This window comes from Lolium perenne, chromosome 1 (assembly GCF_019359855.2).
Source record: "Lolium perenne isolate Kyuss_39 chromosome 1, Kyuss_2.0, whole genome shotgun sequence".
In the NCBI taxonomy this organism is placed as follows: Eukaryota; Viridiplantae; Streptophyta; class Magnoliopsida; order Poales; family Poaceae; genus Lolium; species Lolium perenne.
Window position 1 is genome coordinate 114,844,892 of NC_067244.2, and position 15,352 is coordinate 114,860,243.

Below are 15,352 nucleotides of genomic sequence, written 5' to 3' on the forward strand. Positions count from 1 at the left end.
TTAAGTGGTACACGATCCACATTCACTACACCAAAACCGATCATCACGTGAGATGATGTAGCTTCAATGGTGAACATCAACATGTTGATCATATCATCCATATGACTCAAAGATATATTATAATAACCATTTTATTATTGCCTCTTGGGCATATCTCCAACAGTCTCCCACTTGCACTAGAGTCAATAATCTAGTTTACATTTGTAAAGATATAACACCTTGGCCTTCCGGTGCTTTATCATGCATTGCTCACGGGAGAGGTTTTAGTCAATGGATCTGACATGCTCAGAAATGTATGTATTTTGCAATTCATTTGCGTCTCAATGCATCACTCATTTTCCAAATGAGTCAGCATTATTCTTATATGTTCAGTCCTCTGGTGGAACCTTAATTCTGCGGTCTGAAATATGTCACTAATATTGTCATACACAATATTGCTTCAAAGTTCTGACACTATCGGAACTACACCAAGTTCTCCAAGAACTCTTCGACTCAAACATCCTCAGTCATTGTCAAAACAATGATATACTATGCCTTTGTTTGTAGAATCCATCACAATATTTAGAACTTTTCTAAATCTAGCATTGTGCTGCCTTTTAAACAACACTTAGCCTAATTGAGATTTTGCATTTCATTTTTATATGTGATCAAACAAATATCGGTGCAACATCTTACAGCGATTTGTTTTGTCATTACCCCATATAAAAATATATATGTATCCTTGGTTCTTCTAAAGCACACAGGGATATTCTTACTGTTTGTCCAATGATCATCACATGAATCATTCTGGTATATGCTCCTAACTTGTCAGAGCATAGGACATCTGATTTTGTACATATTATTCGTGATCTATAATCACTCATGTGTTTTTACTCATTGAGTGTCAGATACACTCAAGTCTTGTTAAAAATTCACATGACAAGAAAATTTTCTTAATATTTCTATATTGAACTACTTTAATATCCATTCTATGTACTTTGACTTTAAACTTATTATGTGTTTCAATCTATCTTCATAGATCTTGACATTAAATTTGTTTCAGTCCATATCCTTTCATTGAAATTAATTTCTCAATGAAATCTTTTAATCAAGTATATAATTACATCATTTATAACCAACTATATGTCATCTACATAAAGTATTATAAATATGTCTCAGCGCTCCCACTTAATTTCTTGCAAATGCAAGCCTCTTCATCGTCTCTGATGAAATCAAAAATTCTTTGATTATTTCATCTGGTGAAGATTCCAACTCCGCGATACTTACTTCTTCCAATTGAAGTTCGTATGCCTATCTAGTATTCCATGGATTAGCAAAACTCTTGGTTGTATCTTGTATACACCTTTAATACACACTTCTGTTAAGTAATGTATTTTGCCATCCTACTAGCATATCTCATAAAAGAAATATGTAGAGATTTCTAGAATAATCCACATAGACTATAAGCATTGCTACGGAAGATCTAATCTTCTCGTAGTCAACTCTTTGAACTTTGTCATAAACAACTTTTCGACAAGTCAAGCTTCATCAATTTTATAGATTCATTTACTTTCAAAAAGTATTCATCTATCATGGATTTTATGGCGCATGGCCATTTTGATGGAGTCAGGTCCCATCATAACTTCTTTGTTTGTAATTGGTTTATCATTGTTCAAAATCAATCCTTTGTCCACAAATCATTTATTTGATCACAAAGTAAACCATACCTACAAGGTTCAATAAGTACTTCGATCTCCGTGGCTAAAACACTTTGTAGTCATGGGAGCCAAGATCGCCGTGGCCGCTTCCGGAACCAATTCCGATGCTGCGCTACTCAGATCATTATGCTCAGGTTCATAAACCTTATCAAATTCTATTGTCCTCCCACTCAAATACTTCGCTAGAAAACAATTTCTTGGAAATAAGCAAGAAACATCGACAAACACTTTTGTCTTTGTATCCATAGTGGAAAGAATTCCCAATCAATACTTTGGGATAACCAACAAAGACATTCATCCGATTTTGGTTGTAATCTCTTAGACCAAAATTTAAGGAAAGTACTATTAGGGTTTATACCCATGCCATAACTCATATGGTGTCATTTCAACGGATCACGATGATGCTCTATTTAGTGTAAAAGCGGTAGTCACTAAAGCATAATCCACAAAAATATAATGGCATCATTTTATTTTTATCTCATCATTAACCCAACAAGGTTTGGATACATCTCTCGGATACTATATCATCACTATGATACTCCAAGAAATGTGAGTTGTAGAACAATTTCATAACTCTCTTAGATGTTCGCTAAAACTCGTAATTCAAATATTTCCACCATGATCCAATCATAGATATTTGATTTTTCTATTACGATGATTTCCACTTCATGCTGAAATTTATTTGAATCCATTCAAATGTTTCAAACTTCTTCCTTATTGAATATATCCACACATATATACTCAATTCATTGTTGGAAGTTTTCATGAAGTAGAAGAATCTCCCGCACACAACTATGCCCAGTGAACCACATACATCATCATGTATTTTTCCACTAAGTTAGTTGCCCGTTCAACTCTTGGCCTATGAACGGTATTTTAGTCATTCTCTTTAGAAAAGATTTGCAAGCGCCAAATGATTCAAAAATCAAATGACTCCAAAAAAATCCATTTGCATGGAGTTCCTTCATGCGTTCCTTTCTAACATGACCTAAATGGCGGTTCCACAAATAAGTGGAATTCAAATCATTTGCCTTATGTCACTTTAGCGTCAGTGTTATGTATGTGTGTTTCACCATTAAGATTTATAATAACTTATCCATCGTATATGGAGTAATGTCATAATTTGAACAACTCATTGTTTTCATTTGACCAGAGCAAAATAACAATTATTAAGTTCTTTGTTATAAATTTTAAGGGCTAGATAGAATGCCAACGATGAACATAATAACATTTTATTTTTGTTCCAGACGTGCATTCCTATCATATTCCTTGTCAGTCACTTAGGCCATTGTATTCTTGTATTGCGTTGTTTTGTATGACACTCCATACCAACCAATATGGTACAGATACCCAAGAATTACATTGTGTGACCAAACTAGGAATACATCCATAACATGTATATCATTTATATACACCTGAGCTAGATTTTCTAGTCTTTTCTTTCTTTCTGCCAATAAACTTTTGTAGTTTCTCTTTTAGCTTTCCTCATTATTCAGAAAAACACTTCAACATCAATAACTTCTAGGTTTGTTAGTCAAATAACAATAAACTTGAGGTTCTTACTTTGAAGTTGATCATCATATAACAAGTGTTCCAGATTTCACTATTAGTAACCTTTTAATATGATGAACAATTTCACTCATAATTTTATCCATTATATCATGACGACTTTTCGAGACCATGTCTGTACATGCTAGGCTCGTAAAGTATAACCTTAGTATTCGCATGTGCAAATATGGCTTGCACCCATTGTATGCACACGTAGAATCTATAACACCCGATCATCACGTGATGCTTTGAAACGACGAGTCTTAGCAATGGTGCATACTAAGGACGATCACTTCATGGATATGCGAATATCGTAAGTGCCCCAATAGTTGGAGGATTGGGACGCCTGGCGTCTTCAACCTTCATACATTCCCATAAACATATGAGTTTATGTAGTCTCACCAAATTATATTCTATCATCTTGCAATAAGGTCTTAGATATCACATATATCTCATACCTTGATTATTTCTGAAAACTAAATTTTCAGCTCCTTACTTTTCAAACATATTTGATCTTCAAGTTTCACGGAGACAAGATAACTTTAGGTACTAAATGAAACCATAGCTCTTTGAATCAACAATGTGAGGTTTACTAAAAGTTTGCAATAGGACTTAATCATTTCTTGATTCTTTAACAATACAGTACCAGTCCGTAAAGTTTCTTATCAATTATAAGACTAGTGCATGGTAGAAAACGGATGCCAATACTAATTAATTCAAAATACTACTCAGACTATGTTCATGATAATTAGTTCATGTTTTAATATAATTACTAATGAACTCCCACTTAATACAACATCCCTCATAGTTGTTAAGTGGTACAGGATCCACATTCACTACACCAAAACCGATCATCACGTGAGATGATGTAGCTTCAATGGTGAACATCAACATGTTGATCATATCATCCATATGACTCGTGTTCAACCTTTCGGTTTCCGTTGTCCCGAGGCCATGTCTGTACATGCTAGGCTCATCAAGCAAACCCAAGTATTCCGCGTGTGCAACATGGCTTACACCCGTTGTATGTGAACGTTGAGTCTATCACATCCGATCATCATGAGATGCTTCGAAACGACGAACTGTGCAACGGTGCATACGAGGGGATAACACTTTATTATCTTGATATTAATGTGAGGGATCATCTTATAATGCTACCGTCGCGATCTAAGCAAAATAAGATGCATAAAGGATTAACATCACATGCAATTCATATGTGATATGATATGGCCCTTTAGTCTTTGCGCCTTCGATCTTCATCTCCAAAGCACGGACATGATCTCCATCATCAACGAGCATGATCTCCATCATCGTCGGCGTAGCGTCACGGTCCATGGCGCCGTCTTCATGGTTGTTCACCTCATGTAGCAAATATTACAACTACTTTGAAATACTACTCAACATGAAATTTAAAGACAACCATAAGGCTCCTGCCGGTTGCCACAATACAATAATGATCATCTCATACATATTCATCATCACATCATGGCCATATCACATCACCAAACCCTGCAAAAACAAGTTAGACGTCTCTAATTTGGTTTGCATATTTTACGTGGTTTAGGGTTTTCGAGTAAGATCCAATCTACCTACGAACATGAACCACAACGGTGATACTAGTGTTGTCAATAGAAATTTAAATTGAATCTTCACTATGGTGGGAGAGACAGACACCCGCAAAGCCACTTATGCAATACAAGTTGCATGTTGAACGTGGAGCAAGTCTTATGAACGTGGTCATGTAAAGTTAGCCCGAGCCGCTTCATCCCACCATGCCACAAAGATGCAAAGTACTCGAACTAAAGACAACAAAGCATCAACGCCCACAAAACAATTGTGTTCTACTCGTGCAACCATCTATGCATAGACACGGCTCTGATACCACTGTAGGGATTCGTAGCATAGAAAACAAAAAATTTCCTACCGCGAGAACGCAATCCAAGCCAAGATGCAATCTAGAAGATGGGAGCAACGAGGGGATGAACAAGACTAACCCTTGAATATTTCCAAAGCCTACAAGAGGAGGCTCTCGTTGCTGCGGTAGACGATCACTTGCCGCTTTCAAAAGCGCGTAGAAGATCTTGACGGCGCCACAATCGGGCAGCACCTCCGTACTCGATCACACGTTCGGTGTTGATGAAGACGTCCTTCTCCCCATTCCAGCAAGCAGCGGAAGTAGTAGATCCTCGTTGGAATCCCGGCAGCACGACGGCATGGTGGCGGTGGTGGTGGAGAACTCCGGCAGGGCTTCTGTCAACACCCGGATTTTTAAGTCCAGATGCCTGTTATGCCATACATCGCAATCCCAGGAATATTGTTGTTGCGAGACATAACAGTTGAATATCATAAGTCATCATTCGTTACATACCATAGTTGTCTTACAAATTCCGATCACATGATCCATATTACACAAATAGTTGATCTATTGATCAACGGACACAAAGTTCATAGTTTCATAGCGGAAGCATAAATAGAAGGGACTCTTGAGTCCACAGGCCAACGTCTGACGTCGGAAGATCTCCTAGTTGTCGTAGACATCTTGGTTGCCGTCATCTTGATAGTTCTGTTCCTCTTCATAGTCTGGCCATTTGAATAGCCAGGGACACAGCCGTGAGTACTTTAAAATACTCGCAAACTAAAACTAATGTAAGTGCTAACCATTCTAGTAAGGGGGTGCTAAGCTCTAGTTTATTTGCATAAAGCCAATTTTAGTTCACAAGTATTTGGGTAAAAGCTTAGTCATGTGCTAACTAACTCAAGTGGGAACATTAGTGTCATTCCCACCATTCAAGTGTTGATTTCAATTCAATTCACCACAAGTCATTTCACCAACCCATTTCAACATCATTTTCCAGAAATTGACATCGGAAACTGTATGGCCTTTCCAACCGTCCGTAACCGTGGACGCGGCTATTCGAATAGATTGACACTCTGCAGAGGTTGGACACTTGTGCCACAACATTTGATTTCATCTGTCGGGATTACCCCGAATCATCGTAACACAGTATGCGGATCATCAACCATAACCTTTCACTTATGAATCCTAGTATGAGCACCTCTCCCCATGAGCTTGGCCTCCCAGTGAAGACCAACTGTCAGCCTGGGAAATGCACAGGGCTTGGCCGTTCAATTCACCGCAATTCACATCTTTCTCAACAACGGAGGCAGCCTCAAGCATAACCCCTATGATGTGTGTTCAGAGGGAACCCATACTAAGATGCATAAACTTCCAGTTAAGCCCTACCCATAATTAGGTATTGTGGGGGTACTCAATATTGGAAAGGTATCGCATTCAAACCAATATCATTTTTATCAAAAATCACCATCTTCTCTTGGTCATATTCACCTTCAAAAATCATTCAATGGAATGCTTCCTCATTCCAAGGTTTCAAATTCATTCCAAGTCATATTGTTCCCATCTAGAGTAGTCAAGTTTTATTTCATTAGCACTAGCTCTACATCATGAGGGGTGCTATCTTGCTTTGCTTGAGTAAGACTAACTTTACTACTCTAGTAAACCTCTTTACTTTGACCAAAGTTAACTATAAAAATAACCGCTTGAGAAAACAAGTAAAAACTTGTAAGGTATAAACTTGGGGTAGGCTTATGTAAGAAAAGGTAAGATTCATGGTGCCTTGCCCCAAAGGGGCTTTGCACTTTGCAAGAATATTAGCTTGCATTGGTGTTAGCTTGCCTTGGTTGTTGAGGTGGTCAAAGTGCTCTTCTTCTTCTGGGTAGAATCCTTCCTCTTCCTGGTATTCTCCGGTACTAGCGTCTATACACGAATACGAGGATACAATCACCCAAACAATACTTAAGTATCCTTAATTAGCCTTAGTGGCTCACTCCAAATGATCTAGCATCATTACTTAACATTTCTACTTAAATTAATCTAGGGTTTCTTACTTAGTGTTAGAGAATAACTTCTCTCCTTATATATGTAAATGATAGTTTCCATATAGTTTTTGAGAAATAATTTCCTCTCACTGAATATTCTTAAGATTTAATTTCCTCAAACAATTATACATGAAATCATGTTGACATAAGTCCACCATTCATCATCATCATTTGAGGAATTGATTTAAATGAGGTAGAATACCTCATACCATTTAATAATGCCTATTATGATTTAAATTCACCAAGCATTTCATTTGAGAGTATTTGACCAGGGGTCAATACTTCATATGAAAGTATTTGGGACAAGATTTAAATGAAGTGAAACACTTCATATAACTTACATAATAGTTTTGGACAATATCAACTAACTAGAATAGCCATATAGTCCTTTAATTAAACTAGGGCATGATCATGCAAAGTGACCACACCATTTTCTTGCATAAACAATTAGTGTAAGTCAAATGTGAGCTATTGGAGTTGGAATTAACTTAATATCTATTTTGGTTGATTTTTAATAATTATTTGAATATGAAAAAGTGTCAACACCCGGATTTTTAAGTCCAGATGCCTATTATGCCATTCCTCGCAATCCCAGGAATATTGTTTTTGCGAGACATAATAGATTGATATCACAACACATCATTCATTACAACACATAATCGTCTTACAAATAAAGGATCACATGATCCAGTCTTATTACAATAATAGAAGTTCTATTGATCCATTACATAACACATAGCGGAAGCGAAAGTAGCGTAGTAGTAGTCCATCTATTCCACAGGCAACTATTGACGTCAGGAGTGATCCTAGTTGTCGTAGACGTCCTGCTGTCCTTCTTCCGGGTTCTGGTACTCGTCTTCATAGTCTGGCCATTTGAATAGCCAGGGACACAGCCATGAGTACTTTAAAGTACTCGCAAACTAAATACTAAGGTAAACACTATTAACTATAGTAAAGGGGGTTCTAAGCTCTAGTTTCATTTGCATAAAGCCAGTTTTATTTCATAAGCTCTTTTAATAAATCAAAGCCTCTTCAATTAACTAACTCAAGTGGGAACATTGGTGTCATTCCCACAACTCAGTTGTGATTCAAAGTCAAAGTCACCTTTCAATTCAAATCACAGGTCACCATTCATATTTTTAGAAAAGTTCTGATGACGGAACAGTATGGCCTTTCCAACTGTCCATAACCGCGGACGCGGCTATTCGAATAGGTTAAACTCTGCAGAGGTTGTACACTTGTGCCACAACAATTGCAATAGTTCGTCAGGGGTAACTAGCCCTAATTTATCGTACGCAGTACGCGAGCTACCAATCCTAACCTTTCATTTACATACTCAAGTATAGGCACCTCTCCCCATGAGCTTGGCCTCCCAGTGAAGACACGCGGTCAGCCTGGGAACTGCACAGGGCTTGGGCCGGACATTCACCTCATTTCACGTCATTTCACATCATTCCTTTTGTTGTAGAGGCAGCCTCCGGCATAACCCCGATGACGCTTGTTCAGAGGGAACCCATACTAAAATACATAAGTTTCCAGCTAAGCCTTACCCAGATTCAGGTAATGTGGGGGTACTTGTAAAATTGGAATGGTATCGCATCCGAACCCAACCATCAGTGTTTTTGTAAAATTCACCTAGTCATTCACCAGTCATATTCACCTTCAAAATCTCTCAATAGAATGACTCATCATTCCAAGGTTTTCAAAGTCATTTCCATTCACAAGTTCCCAAATAGAGTAGTCACTTTTAATATTGAGCACTAGCATCTAGTTATGAGGGGTGCTAAGTATCTTGGAGCTTGCTAGGCTAAGTGTGATGCTCTTGTACTACTTCATAACTAAACCAAGTGAATTCATAAATCAAAAAGTAACTTTGATAAACAAAAATCAAGTAAAGCTTGTAAAGTAAAAACTTGGGATAGGATCATAAGGTAAAATGTAATGGTGCCTTGCTCTTGTAGAGCTTTGCACTTGGCAAGAGTATAAACTTGCAACCCAAAATAGTTTGCATTAGTCTAGCTTGCATTGGTAATAGCTTGCCTTGGTTGGTGATGTGATCAAAGTTCTCTTGCTCTTCCTCTTGGTAGAAGACCTCTTCCTCTTGATAATCTCCGGTACTAGCGTCTATAAACGAATACGAGGATACAATCACCAATCAACACTTAGGTAGTCTTAATTTGCCTTATTGGCTCACACAAATGATCTAGCATCACTATTTAACATTTATTCCCAAATTATGCTAGGGTTTCTTTATTTAACATTAGGAAAATAATTACCTCTCATTGAAAATTGGAATTAGGGTTTCTCTTTGGTTTGGGAGAAATAATTTCCTCTCATTGAATTCTTCTTAAGATTTAATCTTCTCAAATAACCAGGGATGATCACATGTTGACCAAGGTCAACACTTCACACTTATTATTTGAGAAACATGATTTAAATGAGATTCCTCATCTCATGTGATTTAAATAACCATTGCAATTTTAATACTATATTGATTTAAATTCCACAAGTGAACAAGTACGAGCCTAAGCAATAGAGGTCAACACATTACCTCATAAAACTTGAGAAAATGATTTAAATGAGGTGCTACACCTCATAGATTTAAATTCCTAAAATTTGAAATAGTTTAAATGGGCTAGACATTGACTACATAGCCAATAATTTGCTTCTAGCCCATGATCATGTACAGAACTCATATCATATTTTTACATAGTAAATTAGGGTTTGTTAAATGTGAATTATTGCAATTGGATTCACTTCAGAATTCAAATTGGTTGATTTTTAAGATTTATTTGAATACTTAAAAGTCTCTGTTTTGTTATTTTTGCTATACAAATTCTACACAAGGTATGGGGTTGAAACCAGTGGCAAAATGTAGATAATTTCATAGGCTTTCTGGGACAATTTGATTCACTAAATTTGGATTTGTAGATTTTGAACTATTCAATTTATAGCACAGATCAGAATTGAATAACTGCTGAAATGGATTAATACAAAATTTAAAGTGTTGGGCTGCGCGGGAAAACAGATGGGCCGAAACAGGTTTAAACAGAGAAGCAGCCCAGTAACGGTTCGGGCCTGCTGACGTGGGGTCCCACACGTCAGTGGCTTTAAATCACCGAAACGGTACCTGGCAACGTCGTCCGTTAGATTAGAAGATGATCGCACGGCTGTGGTTCGTCGTCACCGTCGGGGGAGAGGAACTTGCTGCGCCGGCGAGGTAGGGGGTCGGCGGCGTGACGGAGGTTACCGCGGGGCTCTGCTGGGTGCGAGGCGATGTTGTCGACGACGAGGGACCGACTGGTACCGGTGGCGGGGCTTGAGGTGGTCTAATTGGACGACGGCGAGGAGCTACTGTGGCGGCGGGTTCCGGTCAAATTCCGGTGAGATGCAGGCTAAATGAGGAGGGGAAGGTGTTGAGGAGGATCAGAGGGATGAGAGAAACTTGTTGGTGTGAAGGATTCGAGCGCGGGAGCTCTCCTTTTATAGGGGGAGGAGTGGTGCCGAGGTACTGTGAAGGGTCGACGACGGCGTGGCGTCTCCGGGGCTCGAAGGGGCAAGCTAGGATGCGCGTCGTGTAGGCAACGGCTAGGCGGAGCTAACGCGCGTGAAAGGACAGCAGAGGGAGGACGGGAGCGTGCTTGCGACGCTTGATTGCTTGCAGTACGGGTGCGGCAGAGTTGCGATGATGTCTTCGTCTACGGCGCAGGCGGCGGCCAATGGCTGTGTCTGGCGAGGTACTGGCAGGGTGTGGAGGGTGCACGCGCAAGGTGATGGGCAGAGAAGGACGACAGCGTCCAGGCGAGGCAGTGCTCTGGCGCGTCCAGGGCGTCGTCTGGGCGCGCTCACCGCGTGCCTGGCACGTTCTGGGTGTGATCTGGGCGTGCGTGTTCTGGCCACTAGCGTGTGTCCCTTTGCTCCAATCGTGTATGATCATGATCAGCTAGTGTAGTAGCATCTCCAGGACAAAGTGAATGTGTGAGAAAGGGGCCAGAGAGAAAGTGTATGATGGTGGCCGGCATGGTACATGGCATGGAAGAAATATGATCATGGCTTCGCTTTCCTTAGGGATGCAGGGCATAGGATGATGCAGGGATGGTACCAGAGCAACAATGATCAAAGAGAGAAAGGGATTTAGGCAAAAGTCCAGAGGTTAATAGCATGTATCAATTTTCCAGATTTGTGCACACAACATGTTTGATGAAATGGCCGCATGAAGAAAATGTTTGAATTTTGCAATTCTTTTTGGTGGAGTTCATTTATATAATTAATGTGATGGAATGGTGGTGGTGGTGTTCATTTTGGTGTGGTTTTGCAAAGTTTCAAATTTGGGTTCATCTTCACTTTGTTTCAACATCACCACTTGTCAAACTCATTCTGGTCAACCTGGTCAACATTAGCAATGGTGGTCAACATTAAAGTTGTTCACCTTGACAAGGTCTTGGATGACATGGCAATAGTTGGTCAAGTTTGGTTTGAAGAAAAGTCAAAACCAGGGGGTAAAGTGAGGAACATTTTATAAATCTCAATTTTGACCATTATCACATGTATGTTGGTTTTGAGATTTTCTTGGATTTGATTCTCGTTTCTTTGATGCATTTGTGTTTGTTTATCATATATAAGTATTATCCAAGCAATAGATCAAGCAATGGTGGCTTTGGTGAAGATTTGCAAAATGGGCTAAGTGTGTATGTGAGTGAAAATGGAATTTTCTCACTATTTCATTTCTCTTCATTAGATTTGACTTTTCTTGACTCTAATGTGATTCTTATTAGTTTAGAAACATTTTCAAACCATTGAAACCATTTCAAATGGTCTTGTTCAAAGATTTGCAAAAATGGCCATAACACATAAGAGGTGATGTGTCATATTTCCTTATTCTTGTAAATGATTCATCTTGCTTCACTTGGGCATGGGTTAGGGTCAATTTAGTATTAGATTAGGTTTAGAGGTCGTTTCACATCATTTGGTCAAGGTTTAAAGTCCTAGGTCAAAGTTTGGTGAGATGGCTAGGTGTCACATATACCTCTATGCATATGTTGCATTTGAGTTTTATTTGACTTGGCTTGACCCAATTGATGTGGTTGAGGGTTGAAATGGTATATAGGAGTGATCCAACCATTCACAACATGGCTTAGGGTCAAGATTCTTAAATTCACATATTTGCATTTTTCTCTCATATGCCTCTATGGCATTTTTAGTTTCTTTTTATTTTCTTTGGATTCAAATTCGATTTGGTTTGATAAGTACTAGGTAGGGTTTATGAAGTTTTTCCAAACCTCTAAACAAGGTAAAAGAGCTTAGGGTAAAGATTTATAAAAATAGCCATAGGCACATATACCTTTTTCTTATTTAATTTCCTTTTATTTTATTTTAACTAGGATGGTGAAAAGAGGGGTGAGGTTTAGGGTTTAAGATTATTTCAAACTACTTTAACAAGCAATCATGGCAATAGCACAAGAATTAAGCAAGATCACTATGTATCACACCTAATTTAATAAAAGTTTTTGTTGGTTCCAAAAATTTGGAACTAGGGAAATTCATTTGTTTTATTTTGAAATTCTTGGGATGTTACAAAAAGTCCCTGCCTTCTTCTTTTTATCAGATTAATTCTACAGCTTATCTTGAGGTGGGACCAGTGGGGTTGGATAGATCTTTTTCATAGCTTTCTAACAATATAAAATTTGTTAAATTTGGCTAAGCCAAACAGATTTTATTGAATTTCAAAGTGGGGTGCAGTATTGAAGTTATTTGAATTGAATTAAACTGGTTTTGAATTATTGGGCTGGCGGGAAAGCAGCTTGGGCCGAAACGCGGGGAAAAGAATTGGGCTGGCCCAGTAACACGTCGATGCGCCACAGGCCAACTGACAGGGTGGGACCCAGTGGTCAGCGACCTCATCAACCCGAAGAGGTACCTTTCACTCTGGGCCGCGCGATTAGATGGCGATCGGACGGTGGATCGTCGTCGTCGTCGACGAGAGAGGAGCCCTGGCACGGCGGAGGTAGGGGGTCGACGGCGAGCTGGGACTCCGGCGAGGGTCGGCGACGAGGCAGGAGGAGGTTGTCGACGACGGCGGAGCTCCTCGAACCAGTCGCAGGTCCTGGGGTGGCTTCTAGCTCTGGTGGCTTCTGCGGCGGAGCACGGGCGGCGATGTGGCAATTGGACGGCGGCGCTGCGCAATGTCGAGGGGAGAGGGTGTGAGGAGGCTCAGAGGATGGAGGGAAATCGATTGGCATGCTCAGATGAGGAGAAGGACTGCTCCTTTTATAGAGCGCAAGGTGGCCGGGATGTGAGCGGCGGGGTCGACAGCGGAGCAGCTGCTCCGGCGAGGGAAGGGGGCTGGCGAGGTAGGCTCGAGGTAGAGGACGCCTAGGCGGTGCTAGCGAGCTAGAGGGCGAGGTGGGGGACGGGCTGCTGAGCGAGCGCGACGACGAGTCCTGGCGGCACGGGCGCGGAGAAAACGGTGAGCTGGTCGTCGGCGACGGCGCTCGCGTGAGCAAAGGGGCGTGTCTGGCGGGATCCTGGTACGGTGGCGAAGCTCAACGTGGTGCATGGGGGTCCAGGGGAGGCTTAGCTTGTCGGGGCGGCAGGTGGCCTGTGGGTGCCCGTGGCGTGCGCGCTGCGACGTCCACGACATGCCTGGCCGCCATGGGTGCGAGTTGGTCTGGTGCTTGCCAGCTTCCTCCTCGACCACTGGCGATGCTAGATGATGTAGGGAGGCATGGTGGTGAGCTGGGGCACTGATACGTCTCCAACGTATCGATAATTTCTTATGTTCCATGCCACATTATTGATGTTATCTACATGTTTTATGCACACTTTATGTCATATTCGTGTATTTTCTGGAACTAACCTATTAACAAGATGCCGAAGTGCCAGTTCCTGTTTTCTGCTGTTTTTGGTTTCAGAAATCCTAGTAACGAAATATTCTCGGAATCGGACGAAATCAACGCCCAGGTTCCTATTTTGCCCGGAAGCATCCAGAACACACGAGAAGGACCAGAGGGGGGGCACTGGGCCCCCAGACCATAGGCCGGCGCGGCCCAGGCCCTGGCCGCGCCGCCCTATAGTGTCGCCACCCCTTCGACCCTCTGACGCCGCCTCTTCGCCTATTTAAGCCTCCTCGACCTAAAACCTCGGGAAAAAAAAGCCACGGTATGAGAAACCATCCAGAGCCGCCGCCATCGCGAAGCCAAGATCTGGGGGACAGGAGTCTCTGTTCCGGCACGCCGCCGGAACAGGGAAGTGCCCCCGGAAGGTTCTCCATCGACACCGCTGCCATCTCCACCGCCATCTTCATCACCACTGCTGCTCCCATGAGGAGGGAGTAGTTCTCCATCGAGGCTCGGGGCTGTACCGGTAGCTATGTGGTTAATCTCTCTCCTATGTACTTCAATACAATGATCTCATGAGCTGCTTTACATAATTGAGATCCATATGATGAGCTTTGTATCGCTACTAGTTGTGTGCTACTCATGTGATGTTATTAAAGTAGTCTATTCCTCCTGCATGGTGTAAAGGTGACTAGTGTGTGCACCATGTGGTTCTTGTCGTAGGCTATGATCATGATCTCTTGTAGATTGTGGAGTTAATTATCATTATGATAGTATTGATGTGATCTATTCCTCCTTCATAGTGTAATGTGGACAGTGTGTGCACTATGTTAGTTCTTGGTTTATTTTGCAATGATCTATTATGCTCTAAGGTTATTTAAATATGAACATTGAATTGTGGAGCTTGTTAACTCCGGCATTGAGGGTTCGTGTAATCCTACGCAATGTGTTCATCATCCAACAAAAGAGTGTATGTAGCACATATGAGAAAGAGTTATTTATTATGCGATCAATGTTGAGAGTGTCCACTAGTGAAAGTGTAATCCCTAGGCCTTGTTCCTAAATACTGCTATCGCCGCTTGTTTACTGTTTTACTGCGTTACTACTGCTGCGTTACTACTGCTTGTTTACTGTCCTGGGCAAAGCACTTTTCTGGTGCCGTTGGTACTGCTACTATATATTCATACCACCTGTATTTCACTATCTCTTCGCCGAACTAGTGCACCTATTAGGTGTGTTGGGGACACAAGAGACTTCTTGCTTTGTGGTTGCAGGGTTGCATGAGAGGGATATCTTTGACCTCTTCCTCCCTGAGTTCGATAAACCTTGGGTGATCCACTTAAGGGAAAACTTGCTGCTGTTCTACAAACCTCT